General features: G+C 37.8%; 1 protein-coding gene across 1 annotated transcript in view; it reads right to left on the reverse strand.

Annotated features, from left to right (window-relative positions):
* AGAP1 (ArfGAP with GTPase domain, ankyrin repeat and PH domain 1) overlaps positions 1 to 14,351 on the reverse strand; it is a 375,973-nt gene that overhangs the window by 356,492 nt on the left and 5,130 nt on the right. The gene's annotated exons all lie outside the window — the stretch shown is intronic.

The following is a 14,351-nucleotide window of genomic DNA, read 5'->3' on the forward strand; positions in this document are numbered from 1 at the left end:
AGAACAAACCAGTAAAAGGCAGATAAAACTGTCATAACTGTTGACAAATACAACTCAAATGCCATTATGCAAGAAGGTCAACTGCTGAATTAACTAAATACTGAAATACCTCAATATCAGGTCAACTAGGGAAAAGGACATGTTAAGTCAACATCAGAAAGCTGATCTAAGCCAGCCAGTTAGCTTATTTTTTTTCATTCAGTAAAACTTCCTGATAAATATTTCCATGGAAATTGTGTGTTGAAAGAATTCTCACCTCTACTACACTGTCTGGCTTTCCACACCAACTCACAGAAGGCTGCAATTCCAGAGTACTTAGGATCATGGAAATCATGGAATGGTAAGGTTGGAAGGGACCTCTGGAGATCATCTAGTCCAACCCTTAGTGTAGCCCATATGGGGACTGAACCCACAACCTCGGCATTAGCAGCGCCATGACCACTGAGTTAAACCTGCCCCCAAAGAGTAGTCTGACTTTGTAGGTGAAACAAATGAGAAGAAAAAGGAGCAAATGCAAGGAGACCAAGTCAAACACAACTGGCACTCAATGACTCATGTACATTGAGATAACTTAACCTTTGACAGAAAATTCCAACTGTCCAATGAAAAATTTCACTGAATACTTCAGCCGATAATTGTTCCTCTGGGTCCCGCAATAATTTTTAAGGAGTCACCACACAGCCAACGGTTTCTTGAAAGATGATTTATTACATTATCGTGTACTAAGTATTCATGTACTAAGTATTCATGTCCAGGACAGCACTATCATAGGACAGAAGGTTAGCTCCAGAGAAATGCTTCTTATTTCATTCAAGCCTAGTAAATAGTGCATATGTACCAAGTTCTACTAATCCATTCTTTACTACAGCACAGATGGAGTTTGCAGCAAGTGCTACTTGCATGCTCCCTCTCTTTTTAAGGTGCTTATTATCATTTCTCTGTTTCTAACGGAGAACTTGATCATCTTCCAAGACAAGACTTCCTTTCCTCCCTATCTAGTGACACACAAATACTTGACAATCATAAATACTGTCAGCAGTAACTGCAGCTATGCCTTGTTACAGTATTCAGTGCAAAATCCTAAACATTCAGCCAACATAAATATATTTCCTGTTGTATCACCTTTCAGTGCTTTATTTGTACTACAAATTTCTTCTTATCAAAATAAAATTTGTGTTTAGTTGCATGACTTGCATGCAATACAATTTAACAGTATTCTAAATTGCACACAGCAAACAGAAGAGCAAGTATACAGAAAATACACAACACACTAGCCTTATGACAAGATGAATTAAAATCTTAGGCTGTTGATTATAAAAGCAACTCAGGTTCAGCATTTTTATAATCAGCTGCAGAGAGAGGGAAAAGGCACACAGCTGCCTGAAAAACAGGTTAAATTTTTAGAGCTTAGAAGTTACTTACTGATCAGGCTTACTGATCATTTCAGTTGCATTAGATTCTGTGCAGCATTCAGCTACACGGGTGCCTCCCTTGCTCAAGGAAAACAAGGTTTCCGAGTAGTCCAAAAACCCACTGAACAGATCCAGTAGCCCCCTGACAGCACAGCAATCTGTCCCAGACTTCACAATGCAATCCCTCAAAAACCTCCACAAAGGGAGCTGGTGAGATGGAAGTAGCATCCTCTTTTAGCAACAGCAAATTATTCATTGTAGGTTGTCCACTCTTAAGTTACACCCTTAGAAGATAATGAAAATACATATAAGATTTTTAGCAAGTTATATTTTGTTACTCAACTTTACCAAAAGCCTTTGGTATTCCTAGCACTATTTTCAACTAAAATCATACTACAAGTCAAGTAGTATATCACTGCACCTTGAATTCAACTTTAATTGAAGCTGTAATAATGCTAAGGCACAGAAAGGTATAGAACTGTAACTCTCAAATTACAATCTTATCTTGCCTGACTAATCTGAAAAGGCCTCCAACAGGATCACAAAATTCACCCTGCCTTTTTCTTTAGATCGTAAAAAGCCTAACTTTTGGAAGACTAACAGTATTGTAGTACCTTCAATTGTTATTAATCAGGCCTCATCTACTCAATACACATAATTCTCACAAGCTTAGCAATTGGCCACACGTTGTTACATGACTGCAAACACACTGTATCCTTCTCTAAATATAAAGCTTTAACCTCTTAAAGGTTATCCACAGAGCAGAAGTTTGAGCATTTCTTTTCAATTAAGTCAGTTTAGCCATTGAATAAAAAACAGCATGTTAAACAGCCCAAACAGAGCTATACACACAGTGAATCCATTTTCTCAGCTGGAAGAATGTTTTAAGCATTCTTCTCTATCCTTCTTGTCAGCACTTGATTTTCTAGACTTCTCCTGCAGTCCCATCAAGCTTCATTGAATGTAAACGTGAAAAGGCCTCCCTTCCACTTCAAAATTTTGAATTTATCACCCAGATTCAGCCTGATCTGACAGCAGCAGAAGTGTAGATAATTAAGTGCCTAGAAGAAGGACAGGGAAAGCAGCTTAGGTTAGTCTTTCACCCAAAAGAATGGATTCAGCACGTGCACAGCTCCATTTGGCCTGCCATTAGTCAACCTGCATACGGCATTCACATCAGCGCATGCGAGCTTGTCGACACACAGGTAGGTACCTTGGACATAGCCTTGGCAAGTGCTGCCTCTTCTTCAGCTAAAAGCTTGGCTTACAGAAGGAAGCATGAGATACAGTGGAGGAAAAGCAGGTGATAGTTGGCATTTTTACAGTGAAGCTGTATCGGGAAAGGACAGAACCACAGGAAACAATATTTCATTAGTTCTGTTCACAAAACCAAAAACTTGAAGGCACTACTTGACTCCTGTCACTGAAGCACTGAAGTCATCTGTTTGGGGCTGTTTCTTTTATTTAGTAGGATTGGGAGTTCACCTGATTTATGGATGTCAGAATTACTTCAGCTTATGTGACAATTTGTCATTAGCAAGGTACTTTGCATATCTCTCCTTACAAATATTCCCTTGTCACATGCCACTTGAGTACAACAAATTAAACAATCTGATTTACTGCAATTGTTAAATTTCACGCTTCACTTTAACATTTAAAAATTAAGTGTGCATTTATGCACTTCCTGACAAGAAAATGGCAAATGCGAATCAAACCAACACCCTTGATGATTTCGTTCAAAATTTTTGCTTTTGAATCAGATGGTCACCACAACAGCACAGTCTATCAACATCTAAATATTGAAGTCAGTATTAAATTTGACATTGATATGCACTCATGCAGGGTAGAAAAAGAAGCAAGTCTAAGTCAAAGCCCTTCATTTCTTCAAAGCCAACTAACATGGTATTCAGAAGCCTCAGAAAATCTGTTCCCTCTGTCATTTTATCTTACACCTTGAAGTCTCCCAAGACCAATCACTAGTCTTTGAGGGATGGCTTCTGTTCTTTTTATTTCCAAAACCAGATGCCCTTGATCTAAAGTTATGGTTGTGGCTATTACCCACACATGTCTGAATATAATTAAGAGTCACAGTGCACTTCACAGATTTAATCCTTTCTACTCTCACTGCATGCATGAGATTCATCTCTAGCTTTATACTGCAGTGCAAATTCCTATTTAGATTCAAATATTCATATCTCACCTTCCCCTCTCCCTTTGATTTTCCCTGGCATACAAAGTCCTTTCCAGGCCTCCTCATAAGTCGATTCTGTAAGTTATCTGCGATTGTCTAGAAGATGCTCTATATACTAAACTTTTTTTCTTTTGCTATTAAGAGTGTCATCTCACAGCCTTCCTCCCACTTGTAACCACACGTTTCCACTTTTTTCAGCCAAATTTCTTTCTCAACCAGATTTGTCAAATGCTGATGCCGAAACAGCATAAAGAGAAGCACAGAAGTAGAAGCGAGCAACTGTGGGAAGAAATTGCCTAGACCAGCCTTAGCAACAGCCACAGAACTTGCAACAGCACTCTGTTCACATACAAAAGCACTCTGCAATAAGCAGACCCCTGAAGGATCCTTCAGAAGAACTCACAGATCTGGCCAAAAAACGTAAGTGCCACCAACTGAGAAAAATCATACGACCACTCCAGTGTATGTCACTCACCACACAGGTGGCCCATGCGTTCCCCAGTTCCCCAGAGAGCACCAAGCTGGTCCAAAAGGACAAACTTGCGAGAGGATTAACCTTCCTTATTTCCTTACATCAAATGCTACTACCTTCACCACCAAGCAAAAGAATATAGCTTTACAGAAGTATCTTTTCTTCCCCTCATGATTTTCTTTTTTAACATACAGCGAACTCAAAGTCTCAGGCTTATTTCCGTGAAAGAGAAATAGTCCTCAATATCCTCAAGTATAGCATTTTGTTGAACAGCCACATACGATGTTTTCCCAAGCCCAATAACAAGTTCAACTGTTTGAACATTTCAATCACAATCTGCATTCTGTATTTCTCTTAACTTTCCACTAGTAATCTACACTCTCACAAAAGGTATTTATTCTCACTTCTGAAACCACATTCCGCTGTAATCCTGCATTTCAGAATGCTGCTGAATTCATGTGTTAAAAGAATAAATCATTCCCATAGGAGTGATACAACCCTTTTTAGTGTTGTGCACTGCAAAGAGCTGCTGATGACACTGCCTTGTCCAAGAACCAACCCAACATTTTAATCCAGTATACTTGACCTTGTAACAAATACCTATACTCTCAGACTGCACCCTCATGGCACAGGTAACAAAGCATCTTTTGACTGCTGTCATCTCAGACAGGCCAAGCTAAAAATCATTAGCACTCTTAGTTCCAGAAGACTTATGGCAACTAGCTGCCCACTTTCAGTGATGAGATTTCTGCAGCTCTCCTACAACCACTTGAAAGGTTTACTAGAGTAAAATCAACATTCACTGAAGCCACTATATCCTACTGAATGTCTACATTTCAATGGCCTGTTTGTCTTATCTCCAAGGCAAGTACTCTACAAAATAACACTTATTCAAGTTAGGAAACCACTACTTAACCTCCATGTACTTGGGATAGCTTGATCAATAGAATCAATTTTAGTAGCTATATAGGAATCACCTACTGTCAAATTAAAAAGTTAAAAAACTCTGTATTCTTTCTCTCCCACTTCAAGTTTTTTTTTTTTTTTTTTTTTTTTTTTTTTTTTTTTTGCATCTCATGTTTTTCCATCAGCAGCCAAGTTTCTAATTATCCTCCATTTTGAAGAGGATATTCAATCTAGTATCAGTTTTCTCATACAGAACTCCCATGTAATTCAAGTTTCATATGTTTTCCATTAGCATCTTGTGCTAAAGACAAAATAATCTTAGAATAAACTGTTTTATGAACTGCCTCTAGTTCCAGGACTAGCAGCACCCAGAGAACTGGTTTTCAGATCATTCTTACATACAATAGGCATGCTTATGAAGCAGCTTGACTACAGTGTCCAATAGACAAAATCCACTTTTGAAGCAAACGAATGAGTCACTGTAACTATCACAGACTCAACTTTATCAAGATAATTACCAGACTCAAATCTGATGCTCTACTTATAAGACCAGGCTGTAATTAGACAAAAACGTAGGCTTCAACTATCATTACTTTTTACTTGAATCTGTACAGGATGGCACTGCTTCAATAGTTTGGCAATATAAATTTTGAAGGACACCACTTACAACCAACACATGTCATGCTGCCATCCCTGTTGCCTGCTCAGAGCTTTACGGAAATTTAAATAGTATTTCTTCAAGTTCAAGTCCACTGAACTCTTCTTGACCTTAGCTTTTTACACTTCAGTGTTTCAACAAGCACCTGTGAAGCATACAGATAACTCAGTTCCTCAGTTCAGACATGATCCTTCTAGGAGACCTGAAGTCTCACAGTGAAACCTGTGTTTTAAATCACTATCGAATGTGTTCCACTGAAGTTGGTCCTTTTTTAGCTTAAATCTTGAAATATGAACTACCTTTATATTTACTGGATTATCAAGTTAACCTGGGGAGAAAGAGAGACTGGAATTGAGCAAATGAAGATATGGTTCATATTCATAGTACGTACTGCCTTTCAAAACAAAATTTTTCCAGAAATGCAAGATAAAAAGCTCAAGTGTCACCACACTTAAAACTCCAATACTTCTTCTAATTACTTTAGTCAGCTTCAATCTAGTTAGCTTAAGTATTAGCAACACTGAGAGCATGCAATATCAACACAGACTAACCATCCTCCTACTTAGACCCTAAAGGATTCCCATAATCTGCACTGAGGCCCATGCATTAACATTAACATTGCCTCCAAGCTAACCAGTTTTATGCTAGGTCCAATATTCACATACATCACAGTCACAATTATCACGCAAAACATCAGGAACAGAAGGCTTTTCAAAGCCATTCATTTCTCTAACACATAACAACAGTTACAACCTTTTTTTTTTTTTTTAAAAAAAGGTTGTTACACACCTTTTAAAGTAACTTTGAGTAAGCTAGTTTGAGTACCTCCAATTTACTAAAGCAAGTAAAACAGCATCTGGAGCCATATATTGATTATAATAAAGTATAAATAAACAAATCAGGAAGAACACTGCATAGATTTATACAGCCACGTTCATATCTGTTCACAGTAGGGTTTTTTTGTATTACTGCCTTCCTGATCCTGTTTAAAAGCTCTAATACCATTTGTGACCAAATCTATTCATTGGCATTTGACTTACATAAGTGTCATCTCAGGATAGCAGAGGAAGAAAAGCACTTAATCAAACACATCACTTTACTAGTAAGCAATATCCCCATTTGCTGAATAGAGAAAAGTTACGAAAGCTATACAAGAATGGTTGCAGAGCGTTAGATAATCCAGGCAAATATATCAAAACTAGATAGTAACACAAGTTCTTCTGATAGCATCTTCTACCACGGTAGTCCTTACCACGAGACAACTTTGAAGATGCCTCCACTGAGCACCACCCTCCTTCTCCAAGAAGGGCCAGGGAGCTGGCTCAGCCTGTGTAAGCAATCTGATTTATGCTGTAAAAGGTTCTTCCACACACACACCATACACAGAAATGGCAAAATCAATTCTGAAACAAGCCCCATAGGCTGACTTGCTTTAGATCCTTTACAAACTTTGGCAAAATGTTTTTATTTCCTACTTTCTATAGTAATTCTTCTTAAAAATAAATAATTAAACAAACAAACAACCCTTGGACTGGCCTAGATAGTAGATCTAGGAATACATATTGGGACTTTAATTTTAATAGCGTGTCATTACCCAACATTAAGTAATCCCTAATGGGACATATTTGTACTTTTAAGGTCACTGAGGTATTTTTCCTCTTGCTATTGACGGCCTACATTCAGGTTACAGTCAAACACCAGTGCTAACACACACCTTTTTCCAAGCTGACTAATTTCATTCAGCTGCCTATAGTCTCATTTCAGTGCCTACTGGCTTGGTCTCACAGTAAGCCTCCAGTTAGAAGACTGCATATTCATTAAAACATCCAAGTCATCTTGAATATTAAGTTCAGGGTAGATTAATGTATGTTTTGTCAAATACTCATCTGTCAAGAATTAATGGACCACATCAGGATGTTTTGATTTCACCATCAACACCTGTCATCTGACAGAACTGCAATTACAGGAAAGAAACATTTTGTCCACCTATCTCATTCACACAGAGAACAGCTTCTACAATTCTTAAAGAATCAACTGTTATTCAGCTCTCCTCAAACAGGGCCATCCTAATTCAAGTGAAGACACAATCATTTCTTGAGCCTCTTGTATTCCATAATCTAACATTAAGATTTTTCCTATCACCCCAAAAATATAAAAGCTTCCTAGTTTACATCAGATCTGGTTAAGTTAGATCAATGCATAAATATGTCATACGTGATTCCTTTTATCAGGATTTGAGACAGTCAGCATAACCTCCTATTACCCGAATACCACTGGATGAATTATTCCCATTCTTATTCTTGTTTTATCCACTGCAGTTGCTGCTGCACTGACTGGCACGTATGTGTCAACACAAATTTAAGTGGTATATCATGTCCTTTACGACCTGAAACCATGTAATCTTATGTATTCTACTTTTACCATACAACTAACATCAATGTTGAGGGGGTGGATGGAGAGTATGTTCTAGAAATAGTTCATGACTACATTTTCTAGAGGTTGTTGGAACACTAGATCTGCTATGAGACTACATTAATCAACCTTTGAAAACAAGTCACTTAAGTTGCCCTAAAACAGTCCTTTGACTAAAATGGACCAATACTTTTACATTAGGCACTTACTTGCAAAATAACATGAGCCACCAATTCCTTATATTTGCATCCTGACCAGTTTTAAAATACATGTACTGTTCCACTTTAGAAGCTTTTGTAAGGCAATCTGGAGAGCAATGGCAAGTGAGTAACTAGTACACACAGTTCACATCACCTACCACATCAATTGGCATAGTAAATCAAACCAGCAACCCTCTAACTGATTTCCCTCTCTTATGCAGCAGGAAGCAAGCTGTTGCAATAAGCAAAATATTCCCTGAGAGGTACTGTCTTTATATATATATAAAGACACACACACACACACACACATATATATATATATATATATATACACACACACACACACACACATACATACATGAAAAGAATAGCTCAAAAGGTCATGTGGATCTCCTGATTTCAGCTAGAATACTAGCTTCAAAATACATTAAGCAGTTTAAGGCAGATGTCCACTGTAAACATTTGTGTGTCTAACTTGGCTAGCATTGTTACCTATCCGATTAATACACGTTGCTCGTTTCCCCCTCAAAGGTTATGCACCCGAGCAATTGGTGCATCAAGCCTCAAGCAAGCTATGTCCTTTTGGTTAGCTCCACCCTACTCAATTTAATTTTTCAAGATGAGTCAATAGCAAGAAAAGATACTGTTACACATTTAAATAGTATTAAATGCCACATTCCCATAGCAATGAAGTATTTTTAAGCTTAATTAACACAGGTTAAAATTAGATTCTTCTTTTGCATAAAAAGAGGAATAAAATGGGACTAAACAGAGGAGTTGCCACAGGGTGCAGGAAGAGTTTTCCACAACTAGTTTCTCTTTCTGCCTGCTTTCATTTATTCAATTCAAAGGATGAACCTATACGTTCCAGTTCACACAACTGCACTGCCCACAGCAAACTCCCACATACATTAAGACTGAAGCTGTAGATTTTCTTCATAGTCAGAGTATACCAGTAGCGCTCTCAAAACAGACCGTTTCAAGCAAAGCAGCTACCTGTCATTGTCAAGACTCCATGCAAAGGGATCGGGAGCTTGCCCAAAGACCCTCAGAGGTCTTTCAACCCCCACAAGAACACACACCAAAAAAAACCCCAAACTCAAACAAAATCCACACCACATTTCAAGACACATTTTAAGACATCTCCGTATTGAAAAAATAAGATGTTGCTATAAATCCATTTTAAACTCTAGCATATTATCAATTTTATGTTTGAAAAAGGAAAGGAACATTCTTTTCCTTCACTGGCATTATTCACTAGTTTTGATAGTTGACACATGTACTTGGGAATACAGTCGGTAAAACTTTCAAGTGAGAAACAGAGACAATACAGTTAATAACAGAATGCTACAGATGGATTAGTGAGAGCATTTGATAGTGAGGACTCTGATAAAGCAGTTAGCTATTATGATTTTTCCAAGCTGTAATTCTAGTTTTGGTTCTAACCAATAAAAATACTCTAAAGGAAAGGTTTAACGTAGTTTTTTTGATTTCAGCCTCTCCCCCATTTTTCTTTAAGAAACATGATATTTACTCTTTTTTTAAAATATACCTGACTTTTGCCTATTTCTTATAGCCAACTTGTTAGGTTCTTACAAGAGTATACCACCTTCACCTGAGCATAAATGCCTACCACATCTGCTTACTAAGATGATCGTGAGTAGCATAAAGGCCATAATATTTTTCTGTGACCTAAGTATCAGCTATTACTTAATCTTTACATATCATGAAGAACTTAGTCACTAAAGTCTAATTCACATCACTAACTTTTAAGTTCACAACAGAAAAGACATTAAGAAGCAAATCCAAGTAGAATATCCAATGTCAGCTCAATGACTATTTCACACTTTTTCAACATGACTAAAGGCTTTGTTTTCAGGAGACCTTTTTCCTGTTTTTCCCTCTGCACTACTGATCTCCTACTCTTTCCAGTCTTTAAGTCTAGCGCTCTAAGAAAGAAAATATTACACAAAGCCCTCATTTTAATAGCCAAATTGGGTTAGCCTTATCTCCAGGGATAGCTGTTCATTAGCTTTTTAGATCACTGTGCATCTTGTTGAAAACATCAGGTCTACAATTAGAGCATCTATCCTTCAAGCATTGCACAGAATTGCATGTCTATCTTCTGTCCCAGGATAATCCCTCTGCATTAAAAGTAGGCTTTCCAAAAGTCAAGTAGTTTGAGAACAAGACCAAAATGCCTCTTTGTATCTAACCTACAAACTAAGAAACAGTCTTAATATCATCAATTACGCTGCTCAGAAGGAAAGCATTAAGTGGGGAGGACAGAAGCCAGCCACTCCTGTACTGGACGACCACACAGGGTTACATAAATGTTCTAGGCTGTCATCACAGAAGTTTCCAATATCTAACCACTGACCAACACCCACAGCTTCAGCACTGTCCTATGCTACACTTGACATTCTCTTGCCCTCCTTGCCTATTTGCTATCTCAAAGCTCTATTTTTTTAATCAATTCTAGTTTTCTTCCTTCTCAGTCCTTTCAAATACTTGCATACAAATCCTACCTCATCTTTCCAATAGTCTTCAAAAGATAAAAACCCCCAAAAACAGGAGCAAAAAACCCACCTGCACCTTTCCTTCTCAAATGAGATGGAACAGACTGAAGATGAATACTGTTTTTCTATTATGCTGCAAGCTTCCCTCATACACAGAGAGGAAGACAGCAAAGCAAAAGTTTGTATTTCTTCAAGCTGGGGAGAAATGCAAGTCCAATATTACGCAACAGTGCTTTCCATACAATCCATAAATAACAACGTAATTTTTGAATCCTGTGTAGTCAACCCAAAATTTTGAAAGGAATATAGGTAATTTTTCAAGTCAAGCCATGAAAGGAGTGTACTAGATTATTACTACTCCAGCTGGCTATTTGTCTTCACTGAGCTACAGAGGGTAACAGCAGCCGCCTCAGGAAAGTTGATTATACGATCATGGTCTTTGCAATACTCTGAAATGATTAAAAAGCTTCAAACCACTTAAAGTAATTGTACTGGATGACTAATTCTGGCTTCAATGCTGCAGGAAGCAAGGGAGCAGAAGGGACAATTCCATCAGCTTGTACCTGCTAACCTAGTTGAAAGCAATAGATTAAAATGACAGTCAGGAGCAGTTATCCCTATGCTTTGGGTACACTTTCATACCCTTTATTTGATGCAGTTAAGTAGCTCTAACATTTTCACCTCTGTGAATGTCTAGGGATGTACATTTTAACCGTTCCATATCGGTTAGCATGAAGGATCTTGCACCCTATCCAGGAGATCTAGTTTCAGTTTTGCGCTTCATGAATTCATACACAGCCATGGGCATCTTAATTGCTTTCCTCACCCACCTAACTATGGTGAATTTGGTTTGGCTGGTATTTTAGAGGAAATCCACTGCTGGATAAAAAATTGGTTTTATCAAAACACTGTCTAAACATTTATGACCAAGGCTACCCACGTGAGATAAACTATCATGTTCAATAAATATTGGAGGCAAGGGCACAAACATGAAAATCCAATCCACCATACTCCACCCTTCAGGTAACACAAATACTCCATAACTGCAGGATAACTTCAGTTCACAATCTTCACCAACCTAGCCCAACGGCAACGCAGTTCTTATCTGAAACATCTACTTCGTATTCCAGGCCTTGAGGAGAGGACTCTACCTAAGAGCATACAGACAGGGACAGTCTCTGGCAGCCCGGAATACAGTAGCACACTGATGATTTTATTCCTAAACTACATTGCCATTTCAGTATCGTAAGATCACTAGTCATTCTTACCACACTAACTTCCACAGGACAATAATGGGAAATGAAACCTGATATCCAGCACCATGCTACAATTACTCTAGAAGCATTATTCTGTGTACAAGCTGTCTTTCAATAATGAAAAGCTTCATAAGAAGTAACAAAATACGAAGCAAGCACTCCAACACTTACACAGATATGCTGCTTAAGTATAACATCTATCTGGTTGCTACACTCACTTTCAATGCTGATACACACTCATATGCCAAATCTTACTCAGGGTCCTAAGATACCTTTTTTGAGTTACTGACCAAGTGATACAGAAGTCCCACTTCTGGTTCATAATTAGTTAATTCAGATCCAAGAACATTTGGAAAGTTAAGTGGTGTGCATTTAAACGACTAATAGTCTGCTGCCTTAGCAGCCACTGAGTGCCATGCTTTTAATGTATTTCCCCTAGAGAACTCAGTTGCTGTGATACCTAAAATGTAGGCTTCCTAGCTTCTATACTGAGCGTGCTAAGTCACAGTACTGAAATAAACACTTTAAAAAAAGTCTTAAAGCACTGTATTTGTTTAACAGAGTAGCTAGAATAAAACCACAGGTTGCTACAAAACCCTGCAACTGTGGGTATCTTGCTGTGTCCTTCTCCTAGGCAGTTACCAAAAAGAAGATTTAGAAAACAAATACACAGGTATAAATTCACAAAAAATATCCTAACAGGAAGAACACCACCTGCAGCTTTCTTTTAATAGAAGATATAATCACTGCCAAATGCTAGATGATCTCCAGAGGCCCCTTCTAACCTTACCAATTCTGTGAACCTGCACAAAGACTCACAACAAAGCCTTAGAAATTTCATTAGCAGATGCATTCTTCATATACAAAACACTTGCAATTAAAAAAAAAAAAAAGAGTCTGTAAGCAATGAAATTAAAATCTAGTCAGATATAAAAACCTTAAGCTGTGTTATTATAAAGGTACTGAGGGAAATTCAGTATTTCCTTTTAAGTTATTCTACCACCTCTCCCAAGGGTGAGTACTTGTGCCCACCTAGCACAAGTCAGCCTGGTCACTCAATGCACTGACTACATGTTCTTTTTATTTCATAACTCAACATCTCAGTTCCACATGCAGATCTCTTTCCATATGCAGGTGACATTTATGAAACTACATTTGAGTCCTGATGGTAGAAAATTCCCAGAAGCCCTTAAATCAAATGTGACCAGCATCCCACAATTTGTGGGTAACACATCCGGCACTCTTTGTTTATCTCATGGTACAATGATAAGTCAGAACCTTAAAAAAGTTTAACCACAATCCTTCATCAATGTAGGTGGCATCAAATACAAACAGTCCTTAAAGAAGGTCAAAGACAAATAACATTACAGAAGATCTCTCTCTTATTCCCACAGAAATTCATATTATCAAAAACATTTAATATCTTCTTGCTCAAAAGCAGGTAGAGTTTTATCTGCTGTAATTTACGCTGACAGTAAGCAATCATTTTAATTTTTTTTCCCCACAAACGATATAAAGCCATATGGATGAGAACGATGTATTCCCGAAGTTTGGAGAGAAGTTTCTTCATCTGCCTTGCACTAATCACTATTCCCCATCTACATCACTCCCCCCCCCCAAAAAAAATAAAAAATAATAAAAAAAGAGTAGTTTTTATTTTCATGTGAAACTGTCTGACTACAGTATGTTTGCAAATGCACCTCTGCAAATATTTACAACTACTGAAGTATATCCTATTTCAGCATCAAAAAAACACATGACCGAAGATTAAAACCATTTGCTTTAGGTAGAAAAAGCAAACAGATTAAGGCTGTGCATACCTAAGGAACTGGATAATATACCCTATTAGAAAATAAATCCCGTGAAGTTGCTTAAATTGCACACCTCAGTCACCTCTAAGGAACTGCAATTGCCTGTTTGGCCTTAGAAAAATACAATGCAGCACATACAGAGCAACTGATGTTACAATATGTTTTCTTTTCTCAAGTGCCTAAGATTAGCCAGAAAGAATCAAAGCCTGAAAACTCCTGCATTGCTGAGTGCCACCTCACCTTAGAAACTAGGACTTGTTTGCCAATTTAAATAGAAATAGAAAACAATCTGTATACACAGCAGCATGAACTCTCGTTTCATCATTACTGCATGCCGCTTTAAACTAATCCCCCAAAGCAAATGGTGGGAGAAGTCCTGCACACTCCATGAAAAACCTACAGAGTTACAACATTTGTTCTGACAACATCAGTTGATCCACAGCATGTCTCTTTGCCTCAGGAAAAAAAAAATAAAAAAAGAAAAGAAGGGAAAAGAAAAAGTTATCCTCAGAAG

This window comes from Rhea pennata, chromosome 6 (assembly GCF_028389875.1).
Source record: "Rhea pennata isolate bPtePen1 chromosome 6, bPtePen1.pri, whole genome shotgun sequence".
Taxonomy (NCBI): Eukaryota; Metazoa; Chordata; class Aves; order Rheiformes; family Rheidae; genus Rhea; species Rhea pennata.